At 35.0% G+C, this 13,604-nt stretch overlaps 1 long non-coding RNA gene across 6 annotated transcripts in view; it reads left to right on the forward strand.

Moving 5' to 3' along the window:
• Nucleotides 1-13,604, forward strand: part of LOC147584824 (uncharacterized) — a 92,933-nt gene that overhangs the window by 1,070 nt on the left and 78,259 nt on the right. For 2 of the 6 annotated variants that reach the window (XR_015253700.1, XR_015253697.1), the window contains exon 2: nt 5,197-5,381. This is a non-coding gene — a long non-coding RNA (uncharacterized LOC147584824). Of the gene's footprint in view, nt 1-3; nt 355-5,196; nt 5,382-13,604 lie in introns of those variants that run through there. The other 4 variants (XR_015253696.1, XR_015253699.1, XR_015253694.1 and 1 more) reach the window with 4 other exon arrangements.

Consider the following 13,604-nt stretch of genomic DNA (forward strand, 5'->3'; position numbering starts at 1 on the left):
CGCAGTATTTCCCGCCTCCCCCCACCACCCCCCACCCCCGAATTTCCTTAATAAAAAGTGGCTGGCAAAGCAGAAACAAACGCACGGTGGGGAAAGATCTTGCATTGTCGGGGAAGGATACGGATGGAGTGTAATGGTTCTTTCTCTACAGCCATGAAAGAGGCTGACACCTGCACACACAGGAACGACTTAAAATAGAACTTGTCAAACAGTGATCCGCTCTGGATGGAGCTCCCAACAACAAACAGCTCTTGAACTCGCCTACCAGCCTAAAAAGGCTGCACTGTGTGACACTAAGGGTAGTTTGCTGCGAACTACAAACCCCACATTTTAAAAATCCCTTGCAGTCTTCGGGTACGATGCCAGCTAATGATACTTCCCTTTTTCTTAGTCGTGTACAGTTCAGAGGTTTTTGAAATGATCTAAAAACGTAGGGAATCCTCACGGCCAGCCTTAATCTGTGAAAAAAAGTAGATTACTGTATCTGCACAAATATAAAAACAAAAATATTACTGTCAGTTTAAGAAAATTAAAATATATATGGTAATCTTGCTGCTACTATTGAATTAAAACTAAGTAGGCATGACTGCTGTTTTCTTCTTTGAAATGAAGGATGTAATTTTCCTTAATATTTCATGAAGTACGCCCTTTTCAATAAAGCCACCAGAAATATTTGGTATCTTGAGGTATATTCAAGTCATTCCAATTGTTATCTCAAATAAGAAAAGTCAATATACAAATCTATCATAATCCGATTTTTTATTACATTTAATCGGAACAGCTAGTCAAGTTAACTCTCAGGATATTGGAACATGGTAAAATTCTAAAGTACTATAGGTTGTGTATAACACAGCTCCTCAAAACCGGCCCTTAGGATTAGTTTTTAGTTGTGTGTGAATTTGTTTAAACTTGCACTGAATTGATTAAATCATCAAGCAAAAAAATCCCTTTTGAAAGAAGTGGTAATTGGTATGTCCACTTATATTAAATGACAGTTGAATTATAAAATGCTAAAATGATTGAAACTTTATGAAAAACTTACAAAACCGATAACTTTTAATAGTATGAGTTAGATATGCTATAATTTAAAAATCCTGTGACATATATAACCACCTATAACATTTTTAGTGCTGTCTACTTTTGCAAGTGCTATTTTCATTTGTAAATCTAAAATGATGTATCTTAAATATGTAAATCCAGACTGAAAGATCATCTCACTGGCTTTTTTTCACGCCACCGTGTGTGAAAATATGGCAGCAGGTTCTACCTCTTCCTATTTTTAGACTTCTTGCATGAGTGCTTTGAGAGACAGTGACAACCTGAACTTTCTATTTCCTTTCCAAATGAATAGCTTAACATCATGTTAATATTTTCACTTTAATTTTCTCTGTATTGCTTCTTAAGCAGTATGGGTGTGTGCTTTGGTTTTGTTTTTCTTATTCATTCAATTTGTATGTGTTCATTTTCCTTTAGTGGAGATAGGGAGTGGGTAAAAAGGATGTCACTTTTTCAAAGTAGGAAAACTCTGATACTGTCATACACGTACCAATATCAGAAATATTTTAAAAAGCTTACCTATTAAAAAAATGTTCTCCAGTACACTGTCAGCTTCTTGAAGGCAGTATGGTACTGTGGAAAGTGCAGCTTTCTCACAACTTGCTACCTGTTCAGCCTACTCAATTTATTGAGCTAAGTCTCCTCATGCACTAACAGGGATAAGAATATCTATCCCATAGGGAAGTAAGAATTCAATGAAATTACTTGAACTCAACAGCCAGCATATAGTAAATATGTCCTTGTACCCTTAGTATACAGACACAATATGTGTTGAATGACCTATAAACACATGTAAAACCAATTATAACCACATACAGGTCTTTATAATTGCACAGTTATATGTTTTCAATAGTATCCCCAAAAGCATAAAGTTTAGAAAAGAAGCAGGTTTGTTTCCTTTTAGCCTACAAAGCCTATGTCCCTGCAAATATACAAATAGCTTAGTGTTTACATTAACTAACAATATTTTGACATAGAAGCTACCTAAAATATTCATTTTTTAAGTCCCCAGATTAAACAATATTTTGTGGTGAATATTAATTTTGTACACATTTTTACTTTAATAGATGCATACCCCTGCTTCCAAAGGATGATTTTTCAAAGAAAAGAAGCCCATGAATCTGAGTTCTAAGAAAGAATTTTAAAAATTTTAATTCCAGTATAATTAACATGCAGTGTTCGATTAATTTCAGGTATACAATATAGGGATACAGTGTTACAGATGACATATCAAGAAGTGATATTGCATAGTGGTTGAGAACACATGCTCTGGGGGCAATAGAACCTGGGTTTGGATTCCAGTTCCCTCAGCCACTATCTGCATAATCTTTGGTAAATGACTTCTCTTCAAAGCCATAGTTTATCAAATCCAAATTAGAGATTCATAGGATTAAAAGATGAAAGAAGTTAATACATTTGAAGTACTAATATAGTAGCAAGTGTCAATAAATAATGTTTTCGTTCATTGGCTGTGGGAAAAAACATTGTTGTAGTTATTTTTGTGTTTTCAGCACCTAACATGGCTGGCTTGTAATTTACATTTAATAAAAGTGTTCAAAAATAAATGAGTGAAAACAGCAATTCTCCTGGCTAAATAGTCCCATTAAGAACAGGTTTCTAGCTTTCCTCTAAATTTTATCTGAAGAGTGTGGTGTTCAGGTAGGCAGGTTTAGACCAGTAGGTTTAGACCAAGTTTAGACAGGGAATAACTCTTTTTTTTTTTTAAGTTTATTCATTTATTTTGAAAGACAGGGAGAGAGAGAGAGAGAGAGAGAAAGTGTGTGTGTGTGTGTGTGTGTGTGTGTGTGTGTGTGTGTGTGCGCGCACGTGCACAAGCAAGGGAGAGACGGGGAGAGAGGGAATCCCACGCGGACTCAGTGCTGTCACTGTAGAACCCCAGGAGGGGCTAGATCTCACTGTGAGATCGGGACCTGAGCCAAAATCAAGAGGCAGAGACTAAACCCACTAAGCCACCCAAGAGCCCCCAGAGAATAACTCTCACCTGAACCTCAACCTTTAGAAATACAACTCATGTTAATGTAGCCCCATATCGGTTTAGTTTGGTTTCATTCTGGGTTTGACAGCAACATGACACTAATGATTGATGTTTGGCATATAATAATTTTGGTTCCATTCCCCTCTCATGTTAAAATTCTTATCAACTGAACACCAAGGCTTTTTATTTTGCTGTTATTGTTTTGTTTTGTTTCTAGACATGCTGCTGCTAAGCAGTAACACAACCCCCCCCCATTTTGAAATATAGAGTACAGGATTTTACATATATATTTAAATTTAATTTAATTCCTTTTTTATTTTATTCAATTTTTTATTTAATTTTCCATTTAAATTTAATTTGCTGGGAATTTCTTAATCCTATTTATATCATACAAAAAATGGTCTTCTTCATATTATATTATCTGCAAACTTGAGCACAACACTTCTATATCTTCATCCAAATATTTGATTAAACAGGATAAAAACAGCTCTATCGTCACTAGAAACATTCTGATTGAAATCAATTCACATTTTTCAAACTGTAAGCCTCAACCCATTAGTGAGCCTTGAAATAGATTCAGTAGGTTGCAACTAGCAGTTTAATGAAATAGAATAGAAAACAGAGTGGAAAATATCAAGTGCATCTATTATTTTAATTATATATATATATATATATATATACATACATTATACATATGTATATATATGTATGCTTACATGTAAAATATCTTTTACTGTAAGTCATAACCAAGACGTTTGGAAATCACTGATTTAAGTTGTTTATAAGCACTTCAACTATTAAACAGCTACCATCCTGTGCTAACAACTAGCCTATATTTCTCTAACTTGTGCAGAAGAATATCATAAGGGAACTTGACAAGTGGCTATTTGAAGTCCGGAGGCACTGTCTCTGTGCCTGGGTGAAATTAAAATAAAAACTATAGAGAGGTGTGAATTATTATCAGTGTTTCCAACATAACAAGCTAACCACAACGTAAACAAGAAGATGTGTTTAATGTGATGACAAGACTTACTGCTTCTTTTTCCAATGAATGAACCATTCTGTAATCTCACCTGCAGGTAATATCAAGCTACCTGCTATGGTTTTTCAAGAATTTATCTCCTCCTTCTCTCCTTTGACACTTTAATTCTCCAGCACTTCTCTATGACTCCTCAAAGACCACTGAGAGTTGTTAAACATGATCTAGTTTTCAGATTCTTTCAGGATCAATGTATATAATTTGTCCTGCCTTGGGAACTTGAAATAATTTAGACTAGCTAGGTGCCTTTTTATAATTTCTTCACCAAATTTTAATTTCACTTTCCTCCAACTAGTTAGTTCTACATTTCTCACCCCAACTTTTTTCCTGAGCAGAAAACACAGATGCAAAATAGAAATTCAATACTTGTTAACGAATTTGACACAGATTTGGAATGGCTAAAATGTTGATGCTTACCAGCCAACAAATATTTGAGGGCCTACTGCGTGTAAGAAAGTAGACTAGTAGAAATGAATGATTTCAAATTTTCCATTTAATCAGCATGTCAATACATTAAATGTATCAGGTAAGTGGTATAGAAATAATAGGCACTCTTGATTTTTGAAAGAACTAGACATCATGCAACCATAATGCACACATATATACCCTAAAATATCCCCCTGAACATACATACAAATGCACCACACACACATGCATGTTCACCATCAGATTGGTCACACCTCTGCCCCTTCTTCCTGGGCAAGATACCCAGCATGTATCTCATTCTTTTCATCCTCAGTGAGAACCTACTCACTTCATACCTGCTCTCCTTGTCTCCACATTCACTCTTCTCCAATCCATCCTGTACGTGGTAATTGTCCTAAAGTTCCAACTTTGTGGATGGATTGGTGTGGTCAGAATTTTTAACTTATTGATTATTAATTTATTTAATGTATTAATTATAATAACATCTACATGCATCCATGTCTTCTGTTCAAAAAGTCTAAAAAATGAAGCCCAGAGTCCTTATCTTAGCCCCAAAGGCCCTCCATGCTTAAGCTTACTTTCTAGTTTACCTCATTCTGTTCTGGGCAGGAAAGCTACAACAATGGCTCTCAACTTTTTTAGAAAATTTTTTTAATGTTTTTATTTATTTTTGAGACAGAGAGAGACAGAGCATGAGCAGGAGAGGGGCAGAGAGAGAGGGAGACACACAATCCGAACCAGGCTCCAGGCTCTGAGCTGTCAGCACAGAGCCCGACGCGGGTCTCGAACTCCTGGAATGTGAGATCATGACCTGAGCCGAAGTCGGGCGCTCAACCGACCGAGCCACCCCAGCTCTCAACATTTGTAAGTACTATGACTCTTTTCATCATGAAAAAAAATTGTAGACTCCTAGATTCCTACCCAAGAAATTTGTTATTTTAATATCCATTGCGAAAAATACAGTAATGGAAAGCCGTTCAGTTGAGTAATGCTACTTACATAATTTTAACTTTTTAAAAGCCACAACATGTATATATATATATGAAGGCAAACACACACACACACACTGTGTTGTGGGTTGATTTGTGTTCCCCCATAAATATGTTCAAGTGCTGTCTCTGGTACCTGGGAATGTGACCTTGTTTGGAAGTAAGACCTATGTAGATACTCCCAAATTTAGTTGAGGTTATGCTTGAATTACATAGGCCCTTAACCAAATATGACTGGTATAAGAAAAGGGAAAGACGGGCACCTGGGTGGCTCAGCCGGTTAAGCGTCTGACTCTTGATTTCGGCTCAAGTCATGATCTCATGATTCATGAGATCAAGCCCCCCATGGAGATCTGCACTGAGAGCATGGAGCTCCCTTGAGATTCTCTCTTTCTGTGCCTACACCGGGCGCTTGTACGTGCAATCTCTCTCAAAATAAATAAATAAACATAAAGGAAGAAAGGAAGGAAGGAAGGAAGGAAGGAAGGAAGGAAGGAAGGAAGGAAGGAAGGAAGGAAGGAAGGAAAGAAAGAAAGAAAGAAAGAAAGAAAGAAAGAAAGAAAGAAAGAAAGAAAGAAAGAAAGAAAGAAAGAAAAAAGAAGAAAGAAAGAAAAGGGAAAGTGATACACAGCTGAACAGGCACCCAGAAAGATGATGGTTTGAAGACAGACACAGGGAAGAAGTCCATGTGAAGACAGAGGCAGAGACTGAAGTTATGCTGCTCTAAGCCTAGGAAAGGTAAGGGTTCCCAGCAACCACCAGAAGCTAGGAAGAGGCAAGAAAAGACTTTTTTAAAAATTGACGTATAGTTGATATACTATGTTATATTTGTTCAGGTGTACAACATAGTGATTTGACCATTCTTTACATTACTCTGCTACCATGATAAGTGTAGTCACCATACAACATTATTACAATAGTATTGACTATATTCCTTATGCTGTACTTTTCATCTCCATGACTTATTTATGTTATAACTGGAAATTTGAATCTCGTAATCCCCTTCACCTATTTCACCCATTCCCACATCTACCTGCCCTCTGGCAACCACCAGTTTGTTCTCTGAATTTAAGTCTGTTGCTTTTGTTTGTTCCTTTGTCTTGTTTTATAGATTGCACATATAAGTAATATCAAATGATATTTGCCTTTCTCTGTTATGGAAGATATCAGTATGGAGATTCTTCAAAAAATTGAAAATAGAAATACCATATGACCTAGTAATTCCACTACTGGGTACTTACCTAAAGAAAATGAACACTAATTCAGAAAGATATATGCATCTCTGTGTTTATTGCAACATTATTTACAAAGCCAAGATATGGAAGCAATCCAAGTGTCCATTAATAGATGAATGGATAAAGAAAATGTGGTATCTATCTATCTATCTAATGGAATATTACTCAACCATAAAAAATGAAATCTTGCCATTTGTGACAACCTGGATGGACCTAGATGATATTATGCTAAGTGAAGTAAGTCAGACAGAGAAAGGAAAAATTCTTTTCTAGAACCTTCAGAAAAAGCATGGCCCTGTTGGTACCTTGATTTTGGACCTCTAGACTCCACAACTATGAAAGAATAAATTTCTATTGTTTTAAGCCATCTAGTTTATGGCATTTTGTTACAGTAACTCTAGAAAACTAATATACATGCATGCAACGTACATGTGTCTGGTATTTGTTCTGTCCATAAACAATATCTGACGTGTATATAAGTAGGTATTGATCGCTTTCAATAAGTCTGAGGTCCCTTGGCTGGGAGACAATGCTTCAGCCAAACTGAAATACTCTGTTCCCAGTTAATATATTGTGCTTTCCTATTTTGGTGCCTTACGAGTGTTCTTCCTTCTGTCTATAGCACTGTCCTCCTCACCCCTCCTATTAATTTCAATAGGAAATTTCAATAGGTGGCTTAAATGTCACCTTCAAGAATACATTCAAAATCCCACCTAGTTGAAAGTGATCTGAAATTTGTACCCATTTCCAGCATTTAAAAAATAAAAGATTCTGGCTTTTTTGTTGTTGTTTTCAAGTAGCATTGGTTGACAAATTTTCACTTAAATTAATAGTTTCCATTTCTCTCATTTTCCAAAAGTAAGCAATTCACATGACAATATATATAGTCACCTAAACTCCCTTCACTGAAAAAGTTTTTGGTAGAATATATGCAATTATTTTTATGCTAATTAACATTGAAAGTATGTTAAAGAATGGAGTTTATGGTTGATTATTGTTAATCACTATAGTTGTTATATACTATTCATCTCCTATCTGCCATGTACTTTTACATGTATTATGTCCATTTTTTTTAATTTTTTTCATGCTTATTCATTTTTGAGAGAGAGAGACAGAGCACAAGCAGGGGAGGGTCAGAGAGAGAGGGAAACACATAATCTGAAGTGGGCTCCAGGCTATCAGCACAGAGCCCAATGGGGGCCTTGAACCAATGAACCATGAGATCATGACCTGAGCTGAAGTCAGTCTTAACTGACTGAGCCACCCAGGCTCCCCTAACATGTATTATTTCTAATCCTTACTATAGTCCTTCAAATAAAATATTGTTTTTCTCGTTTTTCAAATGAGGAAAGTAATATGAAGAGAGATTGTCAGTTGTGCAAGATCATACTTTAAGTGATAAAATGTGACTTGATCCCCCAAGTATACTGGCCAAGGCCTCAGGTGTATTCACAATCCCACATGCCCTACATTAGGACCTGGACTGAGGCCATTAGTTAATTTCTACCAAATTTACCAGATGAAAGATAATGAGACTGGGGAAGGTTATTTTAAAAGAACAAAATCATCACGTTTTTGCGTGTTTTGGTGAAAGCTATCCACCAAAAGATAAAGAGTCAATCTGTTTTTATATCTCAATGCCTATGAAGGTTAAAAAAAACTCCATTAGCCTTTCTGTTTCCTGGGAATCACTTTAATTCTAGACAAAAAATTACTTGGGATAAATAAATAGTTTTTAATTATATTCATTAAGATTAACCAAACTTAATTTCATAGTCCAATTAAATATATCACTCCTTATTATGCTTTTCTGGCGAAGGTTTTGTTATGTGTCTATTAATCTCTTAGTCCCTATTGAAAGTATTACTCTATGTCTATATGATTATAATAAGAAGCATATACTCTGGGTAGAAGCAGGAAAAGAATGCTATGAGGAAATGTCCAAGGACCCTTTGGAATGGTAATCTCATTAATACAATCTCTTCAAAGTAAGCGAGAGCATTTTTAGCAAACTTTAGCCCAACCAGGAGATGGTGTATAGAATCAATTTCAGCCTGGTACTGGTGCATAAAGCTTTGGATTAGAGGCTTTCTGTATTAGTGCCAGCAGCTATGGATTAACCAGTGGAAGAATGGCTTGAAACAACTACCTCATTGATCAATTAAGAGGTAGTACATGGAGACAATTTGAGATTTATGCTTTGATTTCCTGGGGCTGTGGTTTATTTATCTCTTTTCACTTCTTCCTGAGAGTTTAATTTTAAACATTTTGAGACATACGTTATATACAGCCTCTTTGTTGTTAATGTGAAAACAGTTCCTAAATCACATAATCATAGGGTTAAAGGATATCTTAAGTGATCAAGATGCTCAATCACATCTAGTATTTGAGTGTGGAGTAAATATCCATGAATGTGTATATTAAACTTATTTCTGTTTGGCTAATCTAAGTTTCTGAGAAGTAGATGGAATGTCATACGTTGGCCACAGCTTTATCCCTAGTTTCTTTGTTTATATTAAAACAAATTCAACCTGATTTATTTTGCAATCGCAAGAAGATATTTCAGGGCTAGTCACATTCAGTAAGCACATTAAGATCATGGCCACATGATTTGCCCTCGTAATTCATATCATAGTGTTTTCTTTCATAAACACAACCGAGCTCACATGGTTACCTTATAAAATATGGCATTTCTCCCAAACACTGTTTATTGTTTTACTGTTCCCATTCTAATCCCAAGTAATCCCTTGAAGTATGGTATAATGGCTTAAAGGAATGGTTTTGAAATCAGACAGATTGGGTTCAAATCCAGACAAATTGCCTTTGAACCTGTTTCTGCGCCTGTAAAATCTAACTGTCCCAAATGTATTGCTTGGAAGATTTAAAGAGATGAATCATATAAAGCACTTAAACCACGTCTGCAATAAGTACTCAATTGATAATAGAAGTTATGCTTATATGTTAACACAAAAAGACTTAGTAGAATTTTGTGAGTTTTCAAGTTATATAATTAAGTACACTAATAGCCACTTGTATCTCTTTATTCATTGACCTGACTTTCCTTTCTTAAAAGAGCAAATAGGAGGGTATTTTCTTCTTTCATTTTTTTTTTTTTAATTTTTTTTTTCAACGTTTATTTATTTTGGGGATAGAGAGAGACAGAGCATGAACGGGGGAGGGGCAGAGAGAGAGGGAGACACAGAATCGGAAACAGGCTCCAGGCTCTGAGCCATCAGCCCAGAGCCTGACGCGGGGCTCGAACTCACGGACCGCGAGATCGTGACCTGGCTGAAGTCGGACGCTTAACCGACTGCGCCACCCAGGCGCCCCTCTTCTTTCATTTTTTTAATATAAATAACTATATATAGTATATATACTATGTTTTTAAGGCCCTTAACTATTTACTTTTCTATCTCAAACTTAAGTCTCTTACCTCTGTTAAGTACATAAAACCAAATTAGCTATATACATTTTCTTTGTTTTTCACTAGTCATAACAAGAGAAGACATATTATGAAATAGGAATTTTTTTCTGAGGCTTTCTAAAAATAAAAAAAGCCAAAAGAATAAGCAAATAATAATTACAAAATAATCTTTTATAATTTATTAACCCACAGAAGTAAACAGCCTACCAAAATGTACCTGAGGTTTTAAACCAGACTTTTCTGTTGTTTCAAGATCCGACTTTCTCTGCCTTTCATTTTTATCAAATTTTTGCGTAATTGCTTTTTTTTTTTTTTTTTGTAAATAAAGTTTAGTACTTTAAATTCCTGCCAAGACAAGGAAAGTTTTTCCTTTTATTTTTAAAAAGAAACAGTAGGACTTCATGGGGTTAACTTTTCCAAATAATTTCTTAGGTGCATCAGCCCTTCGCATCAAGTTGTTTTCTGTAAGTGTTGTGTACCTGCTTTCCCAAAAACTTTGTGCCTCTCAGTTCATGGGAGATTTTATAGGCTGTTGGGTTAATTGACTATTGATTTAATATACCTGTATGTTTACTGAATTCTGGCCATTCCATCACGTGTTCCTGGTAATTGGGGTTTTGAGTACTAGTTTCCCAGGTGCAGTATCATTTAGATGCTTGTTATCTATAAACTGAAATAATAACCACGACATGTCAACATAGATGTGGATCTACCCATTAAAAATAGGTTGGGTATTGGTGGCTGCAAAAATTTTTTGCATTGGTTGTTGGCATATAAGCAAATAAATGGACATGTGCAAAACTGTGCAGAACCCAGGTTACCTGGTTTCTAATGATGAATAGGTATTAATCTAAATGTATCTATTTATATATTAATGAATTTTTTCCAAATTGGCCAACTTTTTCAGAACAATTGTACCTTAAAAATTGCATGAATTTGCAGTCATTCTTGGAGTTGGCATTATGCTTCTTATAATTTCTGTTATTACTAATATATTTTGACTTTATAGAGCTTTTGGTGTTTTTTTACCCTCATTTAGAAATACACATAACAGTAAATAATATATCACAGTTGGTCAACAGTTCACTAATTGCTTTATTCTTCAAAGCATGCAGGGAAAGTATACCAGCAAAAACTCATGTGAAGATTTATAATATACAGGAATATTATGGCTATGTTTGGAAAGATAATATTTCTTTAAAATTTGTATTTTGTTTTCATTTTTTTTCCTTTTGCAATGAACTTTCATTTGGAGAATTTTCACTCATGATTTTTATGCTTTTCTTTCTTATGTTTTGCTAATACCAAGAAATGGTGATCCATTGTGTCATATTTTAAATTAATATGTACAAAACAAGAAATATTTCATTAAGGTCATTAATTTTCCATATTTTATTCATATCTATAACTAAGAAGAAATAGAACTCTTTTTGTTACATCAACTTCACAAATAATAAAAATAATCACAAGAACAACAAAATATTTTTATTGAATCTTTCCCTGTGCCTGTGCTTTTAACTATCATGCCATACGCACTCATATAAACCTTGTAAGTAATTGTAATTTAGACACATAGCATTTACTCATCTGTATTATGGCATTCCCTGTTATCCAGGAAGATTACTATCCCTGGTGCTGAAACTGCTCTGTGTAGTCCTTGTGGTTGAACAAAGAAACAGTTTCTCCTAGTCATACCTTTTAATTGAAATTATGAGGGATAAATGTTAATACCTTAACAAAATATTAGATTTCACACATTAGCATCTTGATTAATGATTAAGAGACTAATATTTAATATTCTACTTATTCTTGCTATCTTTATTATTGGAAAATTTTGCCTAGAAGATAATTAACAGTACACAGTACATTGAGAAGTCTATAAATGTTCCTGATATCAAAACATATTACTACCCACCAAAAAGTTGACCTTGTTCATGTTAACTAGCATTTGACTTAATGTGTCAGGATTAAAGGATTTGTTTTAAAAATAAATATGTGCAATCAAATTCCCTGTAATAGCCCACTTGATTACAGGTAGTTAGCACTTATTCAATGCTTATAATAAATAGAATTGTGGTGAAATGGGCTTCCTCTGAGAGAATTGTTTTGCTGATTCTGAGTAGGGGTCAGGAGTTGGCTTTGCCTTTATATATTTCCATAAATAGAAGTATATCAAGTTTTAGTGTAATTCCTCCTCAGATAGGTAAACCCAGAGTAAACACTAGTCATTGACACAGCAAGAATAGAACATTATAGATCTAGTGAGACCCTATCTTGGTCAGGCAGTTCCATCTGTATTTATACACCCATATGGGGACTTTGGGAGCCAAGGGACCTTTTACTGGGATGTACAGCAGCTAAAATTTGGACACCAAATTTTTCATTCTTGACTAATAAAATCATAAATGTAATCTAATTTCTGTGTGTATTCTCTTTTTGTGAATTTGTACCTTACCTAAGAAGTATTGTGTGTAGGGGGAGGTGTAATATGTAAGTTGAATATGAATGATATTAAACCAGTTACTAGTTTTATCTGATAAAATGTTAATTTAGGTGTTTTTCTATCACTAAATTACTTGACAACAGGAATTTTCTTTTTTAACTTCAAACCTCAAGCACAATTTTCTAGGTCACTCTTTAAAATAGAATAGTTTTTAAAGGGGCTCCTAGGTGGCTTAGTCGGTTAAGCATCCGACTTTGGCTCAGGTCATGATCTCACAGTTTGTGTGTTTGAGCCCCGCGTCGGGCTCTGTGCTGACAGCTCAGAGCCTGGAGCCTGCTTTGGATTCTGTGTCTCGCTTTCTCTGCCCCTCCCCTGCTCACACTCTGTCTCTCTGTGTCTCAAAAATAAATAAAACATTAAAAAAAATTTTAATAGAATAGTATCTGTATTTTATAACTGAGTAGATTGATTTCTTTAAATGTTTTAAGACATGAGGTGCTTTGCTATATAAGCACCTTTTTTAAAAAATGTAACTTATTGTCAAGTTGGCTAACATATGGTGTATAAGCACCTTTCTTTAAAGTTCCTTCTCCTGTATTCCCTGTCTCTGTGATTGGCACCACCAACCCTCTAGACTGCTTCTATTCTCTGTTAATCAGGTCCTACAGAGACTACTTCCTAAGTATTTTTTAGGCCTGTCCTTCCTCTGCATCACCACTAAGTTCAAGTTCAGATCCTTATAGTATCTACCCTGGATTATTGCATTAATTAGAGAGTCAGCCTCCTTGACTCATGTCTCATTTCTTCTGATCTGTTTTCCACACTGACATCACAAAATATATTTTTAAATAAACTAGAGCCAGTTTTGTATAAGACAAATACATACACAAACACATGCTTTAAATCCTGAATGATGATCCCAATTATATATAATAGGAGGCACTTCATGATCTGGTCTTGACCTTTCAACTCAAACTTGTCTCCTGTCACTATTTC

The sequence above is a fragment of the Puma concolor genome, chromosome A1 (genome assembly GCF_028749965.1).
Source record: "Puma concolor isolate L17-30 chromosome A1, mPumCon1.1.hap2, whole genome shotgun sequence".
NCBI lineage: Eukaryota > Metazoa > Chordata > Mammalia > Carnivora > Felidae > Puma > Puma concolor.